This window comes from Tenrec ecaudatus, chromosome 17, assembly GCF_050624435.1.
Source record: "Tenrec ecaudatus isolate mTenEca1 chromosome 17, mTenEca1.hap1, whole genome shotgun sequence".
NCBI lineage: Eukaryota > Metazoa > Chordata > Mammalia > Afrosoricida > Tenrecidae > Tenrec > Tenrec ecaudatus.
The window spans coordinates 36,307,600-36,327,920 of NC_134546.1; the positions used below are offsets into that span (position 1 = coordinate 36,307,600).

A 20,321-nucleotide genomic window follows, 5' to 3' on the forward strand; every position below is an offset into this window, starting at 1 on the left:
TTCAAACAATGCAGAAAATAAAAAGTTACAATTCCTTTTGTGTAAAAAATTCAAGGCTGAAAAGTGCAAACCACACACACACACACACACACACACACACACACAGAGAGAGAGAGAGAGAGAGAGAGAGAGAGAGAGAGAGAGAGAGAAGATATTTGATAGGACATATTACAAAGTGTTTATATTCAGAGGATATAAATAATTCCTATGAATAAATAAGAAAAAAATGCAAAATATTGAACAGGCACTTCACAAAAGAAGGCATTCAAATGACCAATATGCATAAAAATGTGCTTGATATCAGGTATCAAGGAAGTGCAAATTAAAGCCACAGCGGCATGTGCCATTACACACCCTTCAGAACGGTTAGAATGAAAGAGAGAAAATATCAAATGTTGACGAAAACATGGAGCAGCCTGGATTTCCCTGTACCAGTGTTACAAGAGTGCCAATTAGTAAAACCAGAATGGAAAACTAATTAGCAGTTACTATTAAATTTAAACTTTTAGTCCAACAAGTTCACCCCAAATATTTACCCAATAAAGCATGCACATGGTGGCCTAACATATATGTTCACGAATACTTAGAATATCACAGCTTGCTACAGCCCCAAATTGGAAACAATCCAAAGACATTAATAATAGATGGATTAATAAATGGTAGTGCATCTATAAAATAGAGTAGAAATGAATAAACTATAGTTACACACACAATGTGGATGAATCTCACCTGAGTAAAAGGAGTGAAGTATAAAATTATCTATACGATATAAGTTCATTCACATAACGTTACAAAGCTATGATGTTGTAAGTCAGGAGCATAGTTTCCTTTGGGGAGCAGTGAAAGAAAAGCGAAGGTCAGGAGGAAGACAGGAGTTCTCGGTTACTTGTGTTTAATTTCATCCATGTGTTGTGGTCATAGAGTGTGTTCACTTTGTAATAATCCATAAAGCTACTAGTGGTTACGTGTTGGGTTGCAAACTGCTAGGTCAGCAGTTCAAACTACCGGCTGTCCGAGGGAGCAAGGCCGCCTTTCTACTCCTGTAGAGAAATTCTTGGAAACTCCCAGGGGAAGTTCTACTCTGTTTTGTAGGGTCACTATAAGTCATCATTGACTCGATGGCACTGAGTTGCTGTTTTTGTTTTTTTTAATATACACTTAGGGTGTGTGTATTTTTATAGACATTGTTTACTTATATAAAATAATGAGTTTGCGAAATCAACACACAAGCCAATACATATATATGCACACGCAAAAAGTCTATACAAGAAGACAAAGACCAAACACGAGCCAGAAATGTGTGAAGAAGCCTGGTATTTAAATCTGTGTTGTATTCTTAGGTTTCTGACACTAAATAAATCACTTGAATCTCAAGTTTTTTCATTGATGAAATTGGAGTGATGTCATAATATTCCTTAAGTGGATTATTGTGAAGGACAAATGAGAGAGTAAATTTGAAAGTGCTTTGAAAATTGTAACCCAAAAATTTTTTAAAAAGAAAATTGTAACAGGTGTTAGTTATAGTAACTGACATATATTAAAGACAAAATAATCTCAAAGCCAATTTTTCTTCATAAACAGTTCTCTTTCTAGAAATCGTAGAACACTCATCTGAAACTCAGATAACAGAGGCCTCCCATACCATCTAATCCTCATGAGTCACCAACAGATGTACCGTATAGCCACACAGATGTGTGCGTTTACAAGATAAATTTAGAAACTTCTCATGGCAACAAAATATTGGCATCCCAACACGACTGTCTCGATGGGCAAGTGTACAAAAGACTCTTACTTTTAATCTGGGTGTCTCAGTTACAACTATTTTGGTTGCAAACAACAGGAACTACTAAAGTTAATTTAAACGAAAAAAGAATGTAGAGATGTACCCCAGAACTCAGAGTAAAGTAGTTAGACTTCTGGAATCACAACTATGTAGGCTTAAGAACCCAGACAGCGCTTGTTCCCGTCTCTCAGCCCTGCTTCTTCAACGATGTTTCATTTCCCTTACAATACGCTGGCTCTCTCACCTCTGGACACGGGACAAGGAAAAGTGGTCCATACATATTCTGAGTTGACCATCTTTCCTCTCAAAAGATTAGTGTCTGAGGTTGGCTTCTGTAGAGAAGCAAAACTAATCACCCACGAGTGCACGCAGAGAGAGAGAGAGAGAGAGAGAGAGAGAGAGAGAGGTTTATCTCAAGAAAGTGGTTCACGCAGTTGTAGAGGTAAGTGTCAAGTCCAGTGATCAGGCTGGCACCTTCTCCAGACTCCCTTAGCTATAGAGGTTGTGTAACTCAAGATAAGCAGGTTTCAGACTGCAGGGGCAAATGAATTCAAGGTTAGCATGTCAGATGGCAGGTTGCTGCTGACGCCCAGGATCAGCAGGCAATATGGCAGATCACTGGCTCAAGTCCCCAGAACAGGTGGTTGGATGTCAAGCCACATCTAAGATACAGAACAAAGCAAGCACGCTTTTCCACAGCATCTCCTGGATTGGAAATACTGGAAGTATTCCGAGAGAAATTCCTTTCAAATGATTGGTAGCTCATAACATGTCTCATCATAGAAGTGATTACATTTTATTAGATCTCATTGTGGGGTAATACGATGTTTTAACAGCCAAACCACTGAGAATCCTGACCCAGTCAAGTTGATACCAAACCTTAACTATCACATCCAGTCTGAATTGACAAGTAGTTTCTCATCCTCAACTCAAATTTCCCAGGAGAAGGTCAGCGTGGTCTGGCTTAGGAAGAGTGACTACGCAGCTCTGCTCAATTGGTCAGAAGGATAGTGTCATTTAATAAGTTGTATCTGCTTGGGGCTCACTTCATGGGGGGGGGGCTCGCCTCTCTCAGAAGGGGGTTGCTAAGAACTAAGGAGTCACCCATAAAAACATTTTATTTCCATTTTCTACAGATTTTAACTTCACTAACTTCATCAATCAAGTTGCCTGTCCCCGATGGACTTTCCAAGAGTTGTTTCCACAGCCCTGCTCTCCTGGCCACAGCCGAGTAAGACAGCACTTAACACCGGACCAAATGCAGGCAAATCATATTTTCTCTGCCACAAATCTGGATATCAGACTTTAGTCACCCATGGGTTCTAGACGTATAAAATCATGGAAGACTGATGATGAAATAGCCAGACTAGCCCATATCAGGGAGCTTCAAAAAGTTCGTGTGAGAACTTGAACTATGTTTCTGTGAGCGTTTCCTTTAACCTCGTATGTCTTTTTCAGAACTCTGCCTTTCAACCAATCCTTGGACCCCATTAGGACTTTGGATAATGGTCTTCTTCATTCAGATAACGTGTCTTTGTAGTTATCTTGTCCTCGTCTCACGAGTTGGTAAATGTTCTCTTTCAAAACAAAACAAAAAAATTCCTGGAAAAATTCCATGATTTTAAAATTCTATTTTTCCATGAAGTTTTTGAACATCCCTTGTTAGACTGACCTGTGTCTACATAAGGAGGTAGAAACATTTGGTCAGCAAACTGGACAAAAGAGAAGCCATTTCAACTTTTAGGCAAAGGGACACAAAGAGCACAGGGAAGAAGATAATGTTCTCAAATCCATCGTGGTAAATAAAGCTTGTACAACTCGTCTTGAGATAACTGAACCTCTGAATTGTACGATATGCAGATGGAGTGCCAATCTAACTGTTAAAAGAAAGAAAAAGGGACCGCGGTTGATGCCTAACCTAACAATGCAGTCTTCCAGTCTCAGGTGGTTTTAATCACCAGCTTGCCGCTGGGTTCCATGACCCTTCCTGTCTCTGGTTATAAATGCCTGTCGAGCTAAACCAGCTTAAGTAGATTTATGTTCACTGGGACCCGAGGATCTGAATGAACTTGAAATCATGATAGGTCTTTGCGCCCCACACAGTCATGAAGCCTTTTGCTTTGAGTTCTAGTCATGGTTATATTTAAAGGCTATTTTTAGGTTTCCCTATCAATAATTAACAAGAAATTACTGAGTGCCTACTATGTTAAGCATAACAAAACAAATAACACAGAAACATGGTGCATGGGCTTAGCCCCGGGGACTACAATCTAGTTGGGAAGACAATACATAGCATACCTAAAACAATTAGAGGCTAGAACAAAACAGTGTATAATTAAGTATTCAACTGCACAGTACAGAAACATTACTGCTGTATTCAGGCAAGAGAGAGCGCAAGGTCCACGGTTGGAATGGGTAGAGAGGAGAGAGGGAGGAGGGAGGAGGGAGGAGGGAAGAGGGAGGAGGGAAAAGGAAGAAGGGAGGAGGGGGACGGGTTTCACCGGGAGGAAACCAAGCATGACTAGTTCCTGTAGCTAGTTGGTAATTTCAGTCTGCTTAAAAATAGTCTTCTTTTTTCTGATTGGTAGCTTCCAGGTGGTGTGGAGTTCTGTTGTAATGTTGGGAAATTACAAAAACACACTGCTTTAATTGAAGTTGGCTTTCTCTATCATCTAAGGCAGTGGTTCTCAACCTTCCTCATGCACGACCCATTCATATAGCTCCTCATGTGGTGGTGACCTCCCCAACCATAAAATTATTTTCATTGCTACTTCATCATTGTCATTTTGCTACTGTTATGAATTGGGTGACCCCTGTGAAAGGGTCGTTTGATCTCCAAAGGGGTCGCTACCCATGGGTTGAGAACCACTGATCTAAAGTAGTTTCAATGTATAGTCTACATTGACTCACTTTAGCTTGATATAAGTCTAGGTTTCCTGTTGTCAATCAACTGCTTATCATACGCAGTGAATTACTTTACAGCCGACATTACCAATCAGGTCTTATCTCATGTTGCATATGTGTGAATCTGTGTGTCTCTCTCTATGTGATGTATCTGTGTGTGTCTCTTATTTATTTGCTTCTTTATCCTTCCCCCTCCTCTTGCTGGCTTCCTTCTAAGCATCAAAGTTCACTTCTTTTAGTGTGAAAACCATTTTTCTTTTAAAAAAATTAACAAATGTGAATGCTGGCACTTTGGTTAAATGGTTCATTGCCAATTATGACGTTCTAACTAAACAACTTTTCTTTTTTTAAAGCCAAGACTTCATCATAATTAAAGATGTTACAGAAATTCGACTCAGTGAGCTTAGAAGCAATTTAGAAAAGCAAAATTAAAAAGCCATAAATGAAAAAGAACCCCACCATTTTTCTTGATTTTTAAAATTTTATAAAATGATCTCATGCAGTATTTGTCTTTATGAGATTGATTACCTTTGCTGAGCAAAATGCTTTCCAAATTCATTCATGTTATGAGGTGTTTGACAGTTTTGCTATTGTTTTCAGGGTTGTATACTATTCCATTGTATGCACGCACCTTTCTGCTATTGTGAAGTTTGCTCTGATCAACATGGGTGTACACATATCTGTTTATGTTTTGTTCCTTATATCTTTGGGGTATATGCTGAGAGAGTCTGGGTTATGTGGTATTTCTATTTGCATTTGTTTAAGGAGGCACCATATTGTTTTCGGTAGTTAGTGGCCATACAGTTCTGCAACCCCACTAGCAGCGCACAAGGTTTCCAATCTCTCCACATCCTCTCCAGCATTTGTTATTGTCTATTTTGGAGGGGGGTTTTGGTTTGGGTTTTAATTTTGCTATCAGTGCTCGTGTGCGGTTGTATCTCATCACTGTTTTGATTTATAGCAAGTGATCATGAGCATTTCTTCATACGTTTATTGGCCATCTTGATACCTTCTTCGGTGAATTGTCTATTCATGCCCTCTGCCTAATTTTAAGTGTCATTATGCACTAAAATAATGTTCTTATTGAGGTGTTGCATTTGCTATGGATTTTTCAATGTTATCCCTTTATTAGACATATTGCCAATCCCTGTCCTCCCCCAATCTGTAGGTTCCCTTCTCTTGCTGTACATAAATGTCATGTTTTCAGGAGGCCCCAACCCTCTATGTTGTCATATGCAGTGTGTGGGGTTTTCATTATATTTAGTAGTATGTTTATGCCGAGAATGATTCCTTTAACTCCTGCCTTTATTCACAAGCACACACAAGTTGTCTGGCTTTCTGGTGGGAGTACATTCATTAAGAAAAAAAAATATGTACACACACATACATATAAATACACAAATATATAATATGTGTCTGTGTGTGTCCATGTTCCTAGGTAGCACAAATGGTTTGTGCTCTGCTACTAATGGAAAGGTTGGTGGTTTGAACTCAGCCAGTTCTACTCTTTTCTATACATAGGGTGGCTATGAGTTGGAATCAACTTGATGACAATAGGTTTGGTTTGCCATTCCATATGAATTTGTTTTATTTTTTGAGCAGTTTTATTGGCACATAATTTCATATTATATAATTCAATAGTTCAATCATTCAATCATATCAAGGGGAATTATACAATCATCACATCAATTCTAGAGGACTCCCCTCCCACCATGAATTTGGTTTCTTAATTTCTTTTCCAGGTAAATTCATTTTTTTACATGAAAAAGAATAGTTCTACTAGAATAATGTCTTTATCTTCATGCAAATAATTTGAAATTATATGTTATTATTTTTAAATATTCCATTTTAAAGATTTAATGTTCATTGAAAGGTAACCACAAGGAAACTAAAAATATATTTCTATTAAAATGTTCACTTAAGAAAAGTAATGTTCATTTAAGATAGTAATAGTTCTGCACTTATTTTAAGCTGCTTTTAAGAAGTCACTGTATGTAATAAATTCAAAGTGAGGGCACAGATATTACTTTAAAAAATACCCAAATTCCATGAACCATCTATCTTCTTTGCCATGAAACCAAAATAAGTGGAACATTTTCATTAAACTTCTATAGAAGAATACTAATCAGAAAAGGGGAATATACAAAATAAAATTCCAATTTTCAGGAAATCCAGATTTTTCCTTTTCTTTCTTTTTTTAATTGGGGGCTCTTACATCTTTTATCACAATCCATACATTCATCCATTGTGTCGAGCACATTTGTACATATGTTGGCATCATAATTTTCAAAGCATTTTATTTCTATTTGAGCCCTTGAGATCAGCTCCTCATTTTTCCCCTCTCCCCGCTGCCCTCCCTCCATCATGAACCCTTGATAAATTATAGATTATTATTTTCATATCTTACATCGTCCTCTGTTACCCTTTGCCTACTTTTTGTTGTTCATCTCCTTTTCTCCCCCCACCTTCCCCTTATCCTCCTGGAATCTCTATTTTCACTGAAGGGTTTATCTATCTTGGATTCCCTGTGTTGCAGTCTCTTATCTGTAGCAGTGTGCACGTTCTGATCAAATCTGATTTGTAAGGTAGAATTGAGGTCATGATAGTGGGGAGGGAAGAAGCATTAAAGAACTAGAGCAGCGGTTCTCAAACCCCTTTGAAGGTCAAACGGCCCTTTTACAGGAGTCACCTAAAACAATTGGAATACACATATTCTTTCTTTTTTTGTAAATAATTTTATTGGGGGCTCATACAACTCTTATCATAATCAATACAGACACCAATTGGAATACACATATTTCTGATGGTCTTAGGAACCGAACAACTGCTCCTCTGTCTCCAGGTGGCTCTGCCCACATGCAGATATGCCCACATCTGAGTACCTGGCACAGAACTAGCAAGGCGAGGCTCACCGAGCCATTTATCCCTCTGCCCTTCAGTTAATCCTACTTGTGTTTTTCGGCCAGGCTGGCACAATAAACTATAGAAGTCCCTGTAGTCTTGAAACCAAACAGCTGCACTGGTTACACATCAAGCTGCTATTTACAAGGTCAGCAGTTTAAAACCGCTGGCCACTCTATGGGAGAAAGATGAGGCATTTTGCTCTTTAAAGATTCACAGTCTCAGAAACCCACAGAGGCAGTTCTACTCTGCCATGTAGGATTACTATGAGTGGGAAATGGGCTCAATGGAAGTGAAGTTTGGAGTTTTTTCATAAGGAATGTCTGCCTTGAGCATGGTGCTCTTTTAAGATCTATGAATATGACATCAAAATATTAGGTAGGAAATTAATGGGCAGCGTGTTTATGTTAAGAACTTAAGGAACATAAGCAACCGCTTGAAAAAGGAGGATCAGAATGTTCTACAACTCAGAGAAAATAATCAGTGTCATTAAATTGCAGAGAAATTATTGAATTGATGTGTGATAGTTAAGGTTTATTGTCCCAACCTGGCCAATAAACACATGTGGGATTAATTGAAGGGCAGAGAGATAAATGGCTTGGTGAGCCTCGCTTTCCTGGTTCTTGGGTTTCTTGCTCTCTGATGGTCAGACCAGGGTGCAACTGCCTTAGCCAGTTCCCTGTTTCAGCTGGCAAAGCTCACTTCCTGCAAGACATCCCTGAGGAGAAGCCACATAGACCTACCCTGATGCAGCTCTGGGTGCTGGAACAGCCGCATGGAGAACCCCCCTGCCAGCGCTGAGATGCTTACATGTTCACTGATTCGGCTTTCCTCCTGCAGTCGGCATCATTGCGTGTGTTTTGTGAGTTTGAGGAGGACTTTGTAGATCGGTGTCAGACATATAGGCTAATGTTGGACTTGTACTGGATTGGGTTGGGACGCTTTCTTTTTTTAAATTTAATTTTATTTATTTATTTTGGGGGGGACGCTTTCTTAATGTCCACTTATTCTTTATATACAACTCTTATACATGTATGAGTTTCTGTAGATTTGTTTTCTCTATTATACCCAGAGTAACATATGATGTATATAAGAATTGTTTACATTCTTGACAACACAGCAAAAAATCAAGTAAATAATTTATTTAAGAAAGAAACGCAAAACAAGGTAAAATGTATCACAAAACCACAATCTGGAGTTTTATTGTTTTGTAATTAACTTGTCAATAAAATATTTAAGGAAAAAATAATAGTTGTAAAACTTTACCAATATGAAAAGTATACCATTCTTAGAAGAAGGGTGGGGATGGGGGGCGGGAAGCAGGGAGATTCTTAAGGGAAGAAAAACAGCATTTCATAAGTTTCCATTCTATGCCAAGGATTTACATAACCATCTCGTATCCATGTTTATTTACAAAGTGGGCATGCTCTTTTTCTCGTGTGACAGAAAGTGAACCCCATAGCAGCTAAGCAACTTGTCTACGGGGTCATAACTAAGGATGGCTGAACCCCATCCGTTATCCTGTAGCTTCACATTTTTCTCTTCACCTGCAGAGCCTATATTATTTAGTGCCATATAAACAGACGAGGTTAAATTTCTTTCTTTTTTGAGGTTACATCAAACCTCAAGAAGTTATTTTTTAAAGACAAGAAAAAAATGGAAAACATTCTTTTACATTATTTATCTTAATTAAAAATGTACTCTTAAAGCTGTCTATATCTATGAAAACTCAATGCCATTATTTTAAAAGGAGGAGTGACTGTTAGATCAAAAGTTTGGGCGGGGAAGGGGAGCTGATAGCACCGATGACTGTATGATCCATTTGAGGGGATGAACCACAGAATCGATGTGAATACATATATTGGATTGTGTAAGACAAGTCAATAAGACTATTATGTTAAAAAATGTTTGTAAAGATATATAAAAACTATAAAGAATAAATGTGAATTATGAAACTTATTGGATCACAGTGAGGAAAAAACAGATATGAGACAATTTGGGGACAATAAGGAAAGGCAAATTAGGTTTAAAACAAACAACAACGAAAAAAAACGGTGAATTAGGAAAGAATATTGGAAGTTATTATTGAATTTTCATAATTTTATTGGGTGTGGTTATGACACTATAGTTAAATAGAAGGCCCTTATTCTTAGAGATGAATGCTAAAACAGAGGTTTAATATGATTTTCTGCAACTTAATTTCATGTGTTTTAGTAACAATATAAAATACGGATAGGTAACTGGAGAGGAATGGAGCAAATATGGCAAAATTAAAATAATTGTGGAATCTAGGTGGAGGGAGTAGAGATATTCTTCACCGTTTTCTCCATTCGTCATGATTTTACTTCCTGATCCATTGGTGTAGATGTTTGTTTTCTTTAGGTTGAGGTATAATCCATGCTGAAGGCTCTAGTATTACTATTATTATTTTTTAAACATTTTATTAGGGACTCATACAACTCTTAACACAATCCATACATATACATACATCAATTGTATAAAGCACATCCATACATTCCCTGCCCCAATCATCTCAAAGCATTTGCTCTCCACTTAAGCTCCTTGCATCAGGTCCTCTTTTTTTTCCCCTCCCTCCCCGCTCCCCTCTCCCTCATGAGCCCTTGGTAATTTATACATCGTTATTTTGTCATATCTTGCCCTATCCGGAGTCTCCCTTCCCCCCCGGCTCTAGTATTATTGATCTTCACGTCCTTTTGAGTATATACTACCAGAATTTAGGGGGCATTTCAAGAATGGATTTGACTCATTGAATACTAATGAATGAAGACGAGGTAAATGGTGAGATGACAATGACGTCATATAGAGGTCAGGCAAAGGCCATAAAAAGGCAGGAAGGAAGGAAAAACTGAAATGGATGTCAGAAAGACTCTGAAACTCACTCTTGAATAGTGAGGGGAGTTAACGGGCAGGGAAGAAATGATATGAAAGAAAAGACCCAAAAAGGAAATTTCAGCTGAAGAAGACACAGTATAATCATGAAAAATTCAAAGACCTGAGTTAGAAAACCAAAAGGGATGTGCCTCAAATTGCAATACTGAAGGATTATATGGGTAAATATTAAATGACGCAGGAAACATCAAAGGAAGATGGAGACACTGTATCCAAAATAATACAGTGTTTCAACCATTTCAAGAAGTAGTGTAGCATCAATGGTATGAAAGAAGTCCAAGTTGCAGGGAAGGCAATGGCAAACAAACAAACAAAAACAAAAGCCTTTACCAACTGCTGGATTACCACTTGAGACGTTTCAACACACAGATGCAAAGCTGGAAGTACTCATTTGTCTGGACCAAGAAACTCGATCAACTTCCCGGAAGAGATCCACATTTGTGCCCAGTCCAAAGAACAGTGATTCAACAGCATGAGGACATTATTGAACAATATCACTAATATCACACACATGTAAAATTTTGCTGAAGATAACTCAAAAGTGGTTACAATAGTACATAAACAGAAAACTGACAGAAATTCAAATTAGCTTAGAACATGAAACTAGGGAAGTTATTACTAATGTAAAAGAAGTGTTAGCCAAAAGCAACTAAACACCCCCCAAAAGGTGTTTATCTGTGTTTTACCAACTTGGCAAAGGCGTTTCATCATATCATACCAAATACTAGGTAAGACGGCAAACACAATTCAGGGGCATGACATACTTTGCACTCAGGAGAGGTGGGCATCAGAGTTGTATCCTTTCACCATACTTATTCAAACTATATGCTAAGCTAATAATCTGAGAAGTTGGACCATATCTAGAAGAATTAGGCATCAGGATTGGAGGGAGATACGTTAGCAACCTGTGATACACCAATGAAACCATCTGAAAGCAGAGATGTTGCAGACTATTGCCCTATAGAGTCCAGAACACCCAGCCAAAGTTAAATTCTATTCCTTGATGATTTTATTTGTTAATTAATAGTCATAACACTCTATTACCCTAGGAATTCTCAGCTATGTTCTGTGGAATTGTGGGTGATATTAGCTGAGAACAAATGATTCGCTGGTCAATTAAACTCAGGTAGCACTAAATACTAGAGCCTTCTCTTACAAGTCTTTTTCCCCCTCTTTCTTCTCTTAAAAGTCTTAATATGTGATCATCAGTGGTGGGAGTCAGCCGGTTCACACTGGTTTGGCAGAACCCATACGTAATTTTTTGTTGAGTTCAGCAAATCAGCTGTTAAACTAGCACTTGTAACCAGGGTCCTCTCTAAGGTGGGTGGCAGGGCAACCACCCCCCCCCAATGTGGAAATCACAATTTTACATTCCTTACTCTTTTTTTTAATGTTCTGCACAAACAGCATATTCAAAGTGCCCATAGTAATGTTCATTTCATCCATAGGTAGAACACCTTGGACAGAACCATGCTTTTTAATATCTATTTATTTCATAAAAGTTTATATGCTTTTGATGAGATACTACATTTTTATCCCCTTGCATTTTGTCACTTCAGTAAACAAACATGTAACATAAAGAGAATAAGGGCCAAATAATAAGAGAGTAACACGCTTCATCTTTGTTAGGCCCTAAATTCCCACAAGATGTTATGGGTGGATTATGCAATTCCTGAAAGTGGTCAGCGAGCTACAAACCTTGTCCGAACAATTGCTGAGGAAAGTAGCTTTTAAAGATGAACAGAGTGTGTGCAGAGCAGAGAAGTGCCTGTCTCTAACACAGCAAACACTATGGCTCTTGTCTCATTGGCCCACCTCTCAAGGAATGGGAGCCTGCTCCTTCCGGGAAGAGAAGGTCAAGGAAAACTCACCCAGCCGATGATCCTTGGATGCAAGTGAAGAGTTTTGCAAATGAGGATGACCACAAGCAGCAACATGGAAATCTTTTAGGTAGCAGTTCTATCGTTTCTGTAAGGTATTATTTAATGTTTTTTCATTAACATTTTAAAACTCATAACATCATCTAGTTTTGTGTACCCCCTTTATTGTTCTTATTTAAGTATTAAGTGCATGAAATAACAAACTATCTTCATATATACATATAAACAGCCATTAGGGTAGTGAACCAGTTGTTAAATTCTTTGAATCCCACCATGGTGCAAATGCATTAAGGGCTCTGAGAAGTCCTAAATAAACTTTGTTTTAAAACTTAATCAATAAACTTATTTGGCAGAGTAGGATTTCTTTATCTGAAAAATTATCGCTTGAAAAATCACTTGGAAATATCTTACCCATCTATTCAACTATCTTACTCCATCCATCCAACCTTTTGTCCATCCACCCATTGATCCATTGATTCATTCAACAAATATCTGTTGAGTGTCTCCTATATGCTAGATGCTATAAACAAAACAGATGAAGATGACCAATACTTTCAGCTGATATGAAATCCACATTTCTCATTAGGACTATGCCAAAGCATTAGCTGTCTTTGTTTTTTGGTTTCGGTCACTAACGATAGCTTTGCTAATGGAGAGGAAGGCAAGTGTTGGAAAGAAACATGGGAAAAACTAATTGGCATGAGAAATGATAAAAAGAAGGTAATGGGGAAGTCTTGACAAAGACAATAAAGTTGAGCAAGACTTAAGAGAGGAGAATTTGGTTAAGGTGTTTTTTGGGGGGGGCAGTAATATAAAATCTAACACTAAAAATACATTTATAAGAAGAAAAATTATTACAAAATAATAATAATTTATAAATTACCAAGTGTTCATGAGGGTGGGGGTAGCGGGGAGGAAGGGGGAAAATGAGGAGCTGATGCCAGGAGCTTACGTGGAGAGCAAATGTTTTGAGAATGATGAGGGTAATGAATATACAAATGTGCTTTACACAATTGATGTATGTATGGACTGTGATAAGAGTTGTATGAGCCCCCAATAAAATGATTTTTTTAAAAAGAAAATTATTACCAAAGTTAATGAGAAAGTCAGGGTCAGGGTGGTTCTGGAGGTGCTGTAGTAAGCAATCTGACATTTAGGCATAATGAGTTGGTCTTTGTCCTCAAGCTTATTCCTTCATGGTCATGGTCATAGACTGGCTACCACACCTCTAAATATGATATCTTTCCAAAATAGTAACAATAGGTAATTTTAGATAGAACTGTTGGTAGACACTGTTGTAAGCACTTTCCATATGTTAGCTCATTCAGTACTCAATACAACACTGTATGTGGGTTCTTTTATCCCCACGTTACAGATGAGGTAACTGGGGAGGGGGTTGTGCGAGGAAGTTAAGGAGCTTAGCTGGAGCCAGCCAGCTAATAAGTAGCAACATGAGAAAGAGTGCTTGGACAAGTCAACAGGAAAGTTGTTGCACATGTGGCAGGGAAATAAGGGGAGCGGTAGGGCAATGCTTGCTTTAGGTTTTTGAAGCATGAAACAAACCACTACATTGCATGCGCAAATTGTAAGACCCCTAAGAAGCCAAGCACCACGAGTTGGCAGAAATGTACAGTTGATTATAAAAAGAAGACAAGACATAATAAAGTACATGAATGATGCAGATGAATTTGGGCATAAATGCTAAACTGCTTGTCTTATAACTAATTTTTATTGGAGTTATCCACAGTCAAGAATATTAAAACATTTTTTTAACGTTCTAGAATTTATACTCGGGCTCTATCTGAGAAGTTTTTAAAGTGACATCTACTGTATTGTAGCCGTAAGCTCAATCGTCTCATGTGCATAACATTCGTTTTAAGCACAAAGCACGAGCTGGCTTTGTGGTAGCCGGTTTTGGTTCCCAAGGCCAGAGGACTGCATACAGGATGGGGACAGCTTGATCAATTTCCTCTCTTTGGAGGAAGTGGAGTTGGGGTTTCAATTCAGTCTTAGGGTGCTGAGGGAAGGAAAGACACCCACTGAGCGACCTGATAGCGTCCAACTTCAATTCAAGAAATAAAGAGTAAACATTCACCATGATCCATAATTCCTTGAGGGACTAGAGATTACTCTCTAGTGGGGACTATGATTTTTTCATCCTATTTTGGCCAAGGATTTTATTATTGGATCCTGTAGATTCCTTCTCAGAAAAAAAGAATTGTTTTAAAAATGAGTTAATGAGGTTCATAAGATTCTAAATGAAATTAATTTTCTAAGGAAATACAGTGACCAAACAAAAAAAAATCACATTTGTGATATAGTAATATATGTGCTAAGCAAATCTGGATCAAGTAATTCCTGTAGTTTTAAGATGATGAGTACAAATGATATGTTGAAAGATCTCCACAACTCTAATGTGGTATAAAAGATGATATTTATGTTGGTAATTAAGTCACAGGTATGTATAATATTCCTGTGGTTTGTTATCTAAATATATAACTGAAAGACATGATACACTTCAAGGTAAAAAATGAGACAAAAGCACTGCCAACTACAAGTCCAGATGATCCATGTGTGTCTGAGTAGAAAATTGTGCTCCATAGAGTTTTCAGTGGTTGATTTTCAGAAGGTTTTCTGGTGGATTGAATTGCCAGTCTTTGGGTTCATAGCTGAACACTGTTTCCGAAACAGTTTAAAGTTAGTCACAATGAATGAGTACATTTTTTTGCATCCAGGTTTATAGGCTCCTGGATTCAACTTACAGATCCTTTTGGACTTCAGGGTCACGATGAGTTGGAATGGATTTGATGGCAGTGAGTTTTGAGTTTGAGACTCTGTAGCAAGTACTGGTAGGGCTGTGGGGTGAGTGGTGAATGGCTAATGTCAAAACCAGAGGTTTCAACCCCCCAGTCACTCTGCAGGGTGAAGATGAGTCTGTCGACTCCTGGAAAGCCTTGGAGCGGCTTCAGAGGGTGGCTCTCCTGGTGGCAGTAGATTCGGATTTAGATGTTGTAGATCCCAGGTTAAGAAGTTCTCGTGTGCATCCACAAAGAAAAAAGAAAAGGTTGGAACAGTGAAATGACCTAAGTAAGTAGACTAGGAGGTAGAATAGGAAAGGTGCTCTCGAATTGGAATAGTAAAGTGCTATGGTCCCATAAGGACCCCTGGTAGGCAGTACATCATGAATCAGGCTGTCAATCACAAGGTCAATGATTCACATGTACCAGCTGCTCCACAGGAGAGAGATGAGTTTTTTGCTCCCGTGAGTATTTAGTCTTGAAAACCCAAAGGTTCTGTTCTACTCTGTCCTATAGGCTTCCTATTCATCAGACTCCTGACCATGGCAGTGGGTTCTTTAAAATAAATGTATGGAGATTTACAGAAGGGGACTGTATAAGAGGCTTAAAGGCATGTAAAACTCAAAACTCACTGTCAAGTCCATTCTGTCTTCTAGGGACCCTATAGGGCAGGGTAGAGTGTAACTTGTCACAGGAGTAGAAAAGTCAGTCTCTCTCTCTCTCTCTCTCTCTCTCTCTCTCTCTCTCTCTCTCAGGGGTTTGTGGTTTCAAACTGCTGCTCTGTGGTTAGCAACCTAATACCTTACCACTAGACCACCAGGACTTCTCGCAGGGAAGGGAAGGAAGGAGAGATCAGAACAGAAGGCACTTTCCTTCTGGTTCATTCTTCTCTCCCCATCTTTTCCCTTCCCACTTGATTCAAAATGACTGCAACTGGTTTACCTTGGGCACTAGCTCCTAGGTATAGTAGGATTTAGAACAGTGCTCAAATGTTTTCATCTCAGAAGCGCTTTACACTTGTAGGAATTATTGAGTACCCCAAAGAGCCTTTATTTTGGCTGTCTCTATAAACATTGATTGGTTAAACATTTTAAAATATTTATGAATGCATAAAATAGTAATCATAAACGATTACCTGTTCGGATAAAAAACTTTTTTTTTTTTTAGTGAAACCTAACTATGTTCCCAAACAAAACTAAACTAGTAAAGAGAGACGCATTGCTTACATTTAAAAAAATCTCTTTAATATTTGGTTTCTAGAAGGCAGTGGGTCTACGTACAGCATTCATTGCAATAAATGAGATTCAGCAAGACGAGTATGAGCAGGTTTCCTGGGGTGGGCCAATGGGTAGCATCAACAGAAGAAAGACAGGGAGGAGATTGATATTGGGGTATTCATTCTCCATGAAGAATTCTTGTCAGGGGACCTTCTGCACACCACACCATCTACCAGTTTCCATAATTCCTCCCCTCCTCTCGCAGGTATAGGGATGATAAAGTCCCCCCCATTACTGGTGCCTGGGTACTATACTAGATGTTATGGTTTATCTTGTCTGCTCCTTTGTAAGTAGTCCCTTTATTAGAGTCTCCTGAAAATTTCCAAATTGAAATATATATGTGGTTATCCATTACCTGAATGGATGTTATGCAGCTCATGATGATACAGAATAATAGAAATTTTTTCTCTGGGGAATATCAGTGGGCAAGATGGGGAAAAATTTTTTCCCCCAATTTGAGTGCACCTCCCATTTCACACAGGACCCTGGCTAAAACAATCTAAGAGAGTTATATGATCTTTAGGAGCCCTGGTGGTGTAGTAGATTTACTGACTGGGCTACGAACCACAAGGCCTGCAGTTCGAAACTACTTCTCGGAAGAAAGATGAGCCTTTTTGCTTCCATAAACATTTATAGGCTCAGAAACCGCAGGGACAGTTCTAACCTGTCCAACAGAGTTGCTGTGAGTTGGAATTGACTCAATGGCAGTGAGTTCAAATTCATTTAAAGTATGACCAATGATACCAGATCCAATTGGTGAACATTAAAAAGCTGCAAAACCTGGTGTCTCCTGACCCTGGAATAGAAGACTGGGTACACTGAAGACCTACTTGTATTTGCCAGGAATTCTTGATTTTTTATTTCTGCTTAGGTTTATTTTCATTGTGCATAGAAAAAGCAGAAATATTACTGTTAACGTGTTCAGAAAGGTCAAGTGACCATGCTTCTGGGCAACAGCATCAGCCTAGACAGAGTTCACAAAGGTGTTCTCCAGACCAGCAGTATCCGCCTCACTTGTGAATCTGTTAGAAACACCAATGATCTACCCCAAATCTACTAAGTTAGAGACTCTAGAAGTGGGTCTAGGAATCCATATTTTAATAAGCTCTTCAAGCGATTCTGATGCGCAAAGAAGCTTGAGAACCTCAGTTCTAAGCAATTCATGCATTCGCAGATCCCTAATTTTCTGGCCTCTCTTGAACCTCGGGGTGGTCATGTTGGCTCCCTCAAGCTAGATCTACCACCTTGAATTACCCGAAGCTGTCGCCACCACGCTCTAATCCAGGAATAAGACAATCTAATCTTGGAAGCACTGCCCTTTTTGTTATGCGGGAAAACATGCCTAGTTTCAGTTTCCTGTAAGGCATAGCCAAGATATTTAAAAATAAATCTGATGTGCTTTTAAAAACAAATTGTGATGGGGAGGGAGGGGAAAAATGAGGACTTGATGCCAGGGGCTTAACTGGAGAGCACATGTTTTGAGAATGATGAGGGCAATGAATGTACAAATGTGCTTGACACAATGGATGGATGGATGGATTGTGATGGGAGTTGTATGAGCCCCTAATAAAAGGATTAAAATAATAATAATTAAAAAACAACAACTTGTGATAAGTAGTTTCAACATTATTTAAATATCAAAAGACACAGTAACAAACATGGAGCAAAGGGTAACATTGTAATGAATTTTTAAGGTAAGTTTTCAGCATGCATGGCCCACTTCTTACAGAATTCCAAGATACCCTGGAATAAAGGATTAATCCCCTCAGTCCTGAGGGCTCCATAGGGTTATTGAGGCTATAAATCTTTATGGACGCAGATTGCCTCATCTTTTTCCTTTAGAGCTATGGGTTTGAACTACTAAACTTTTGGTTAGGTGGTGAGGTGTAGCCCACTGAGCCACCAGCAGTTCTCAAATTTTAGTCTTAGTGACATAAGACCTGTCAGAAGGATTTATTTCTTTCTTTCTCTTAAAAAAATCAGGTTATTAGGGGCTCATATAACTCTTATCACAATCCATACATCCATCCATATTTCAAGCACATTTGTACATTTGTTGCCATCATCGCTCTCAAAACATTTTCTTTCTACTTGAGCCCTTGGTATCAGCTCATTTTCCCCCATCTCATGAACCCTTGATAATTTGTAAATTATTATTTTTTCATGTCTTTCCCTGTCAGATGTCTCCCTTCACCCACTTTTCTGTTGTCCATCCCCCTGGGAGGGGGCTATATGTAGATCCTTGTGATAGGCTCCCTCTTTTCCCCCCCAACCTTTCCCTTACCCTCCTGGTATCACTACTCTCATCATTGGTCCTGAGGGGTTTATCTGTCCTGATGCCCTGTGTTTCTAGCTCTTATATGTACCAGTGTACATCCTCTGGTCTAGCCATATTTATAAGGTAGACTTGGGATCATGATAGTTGGGGTGGAGCATTAAAGAACGAGTGGAAAGTTGTATGTTTCATTGGAGCTATACTGGACCCTGACTGGCTCGTCTCCTCCCTGAGACCCTTCTGTAAGGGGATGTCTGTCCAGTTGCCTACAGATAGGCCTAGGGTCCCTACTCCACACTCCCCCTCCTTCACAAGGATTTGATTTTTTATTCTTTGATGCCTGATACCTGATCCTATAGACACCTCGTGATCACATAAGCTGGTGTGCTTCTTCCATGTTGGCTTTGTCTTCTCAGCTGGATGGCCGCTTCTTTATCTTCAAATCTTTAAGACCCCAGACTGTATCTTTTGATAGCCGGGCACCATCAGTTTTCTTCACCACATTTGCTTATGCACCCGCTTTGTCTTCAGTAATCATGTTGAGAAGGTGAGCACCATGGAATGCCAGTTTAATAGAACAAAGTGTTCTTGCATTGAGGGAGTACTTGAGTAGAGGCCCGATGTCCATCTGCCACCTTAACACTAAATGTATAGATGTATGCACATAGATCTATTTCCTCATCATCATATATAAAGATATTTACATATGTACATGCCTGTATTTAGACCTCTATAAATGCCCTTTGCCCTCCTAGTTCTTTCCTCTATTTCCCTTTACTTTCCTCTTGTCCCACTATCATATATAACCTTCACTTGTCAGAAGGATTTGTGAAACACAGAGGGCAGAGATTCTGATTCAATAGGTCTTGTAGGGTGAGGCTGAGGCTCTGCACTTCCCTCAGGTTCCAAGGAGATGCAGCGGCCTCTGTTAGGCCCGGCCTGAGAACACTGGGTGGTCCTAACCTGAAGGAAAGGAGCAGAGGCTGCCCCCGTGATGCGACTGGTTCCGGAGAACCGATACCGGATTTTTGGTTGCGTTTGGCACACCGCTGTTAAAATAGCACTTGTAATCAGGGTTCTCTTTAGAGTAGGTGGCTGGGCAAGCGCCCAATGTGGAAAGCACAAATTTACATTCCTTACTCTTTTTTAACCTTTATCTGCACAACAGCACATTCTAAGTGCCTGTAGTAATATCCATTTGGTCCCCAGGTATGCTTGTGATATTTCTTTATTCATTTCACAAAGTTCATACTTTTGATGAAACACTATGTTTTTATTCTTGTGTGTTTGTTACTTTAGTGAACATAGACCATGAGGGGAAAAGGGGCCAAATAACAATAGGCTGATGCTCTGTTGTTCATTTCAGCTTTGTGTTATGTCTTAAATTCCCACAAGATATTTGGGTGAATTACGCAATTCCGGAAAGTGTTCCAAGAGCTAAAAATATTGTTGGGGCAATTGTTATAAGTTCACCAGAAGTAGAAATCAGTTTTTCAAAGATGAACATAACATGTTCAGAGAAGATAAGCTACTTGTTTCTGATACACCAAACACAATGACTATTGTCCCTTTGGCCCATCTCTCAAGGAATGG

At 38.9% G+C, this 20,321-nt stretch overlaps 1 long non-coding RNA gene across 1 annotated transcript in view; it reads right to left on the bottom strand.

Moving 5' to 3' along the window:
* Positions 1-20,321, bottom strand: part of LOC142430713 (uncharacterized) — a 37,192-nt gene that overhangs the window by 12,381 nt on the left and 4,490 nt on the right. Inside the window, exon 2 of the long non-coding RNA XR_012780658.1 lies at positions 12,370-12,466. This is a non-coding gene — a long non-coding RNA (uncharacterized LOC142430713). The remainder of the gene's footprint in view (positions 1-12,369; positions 12,467-20,321) is intronic.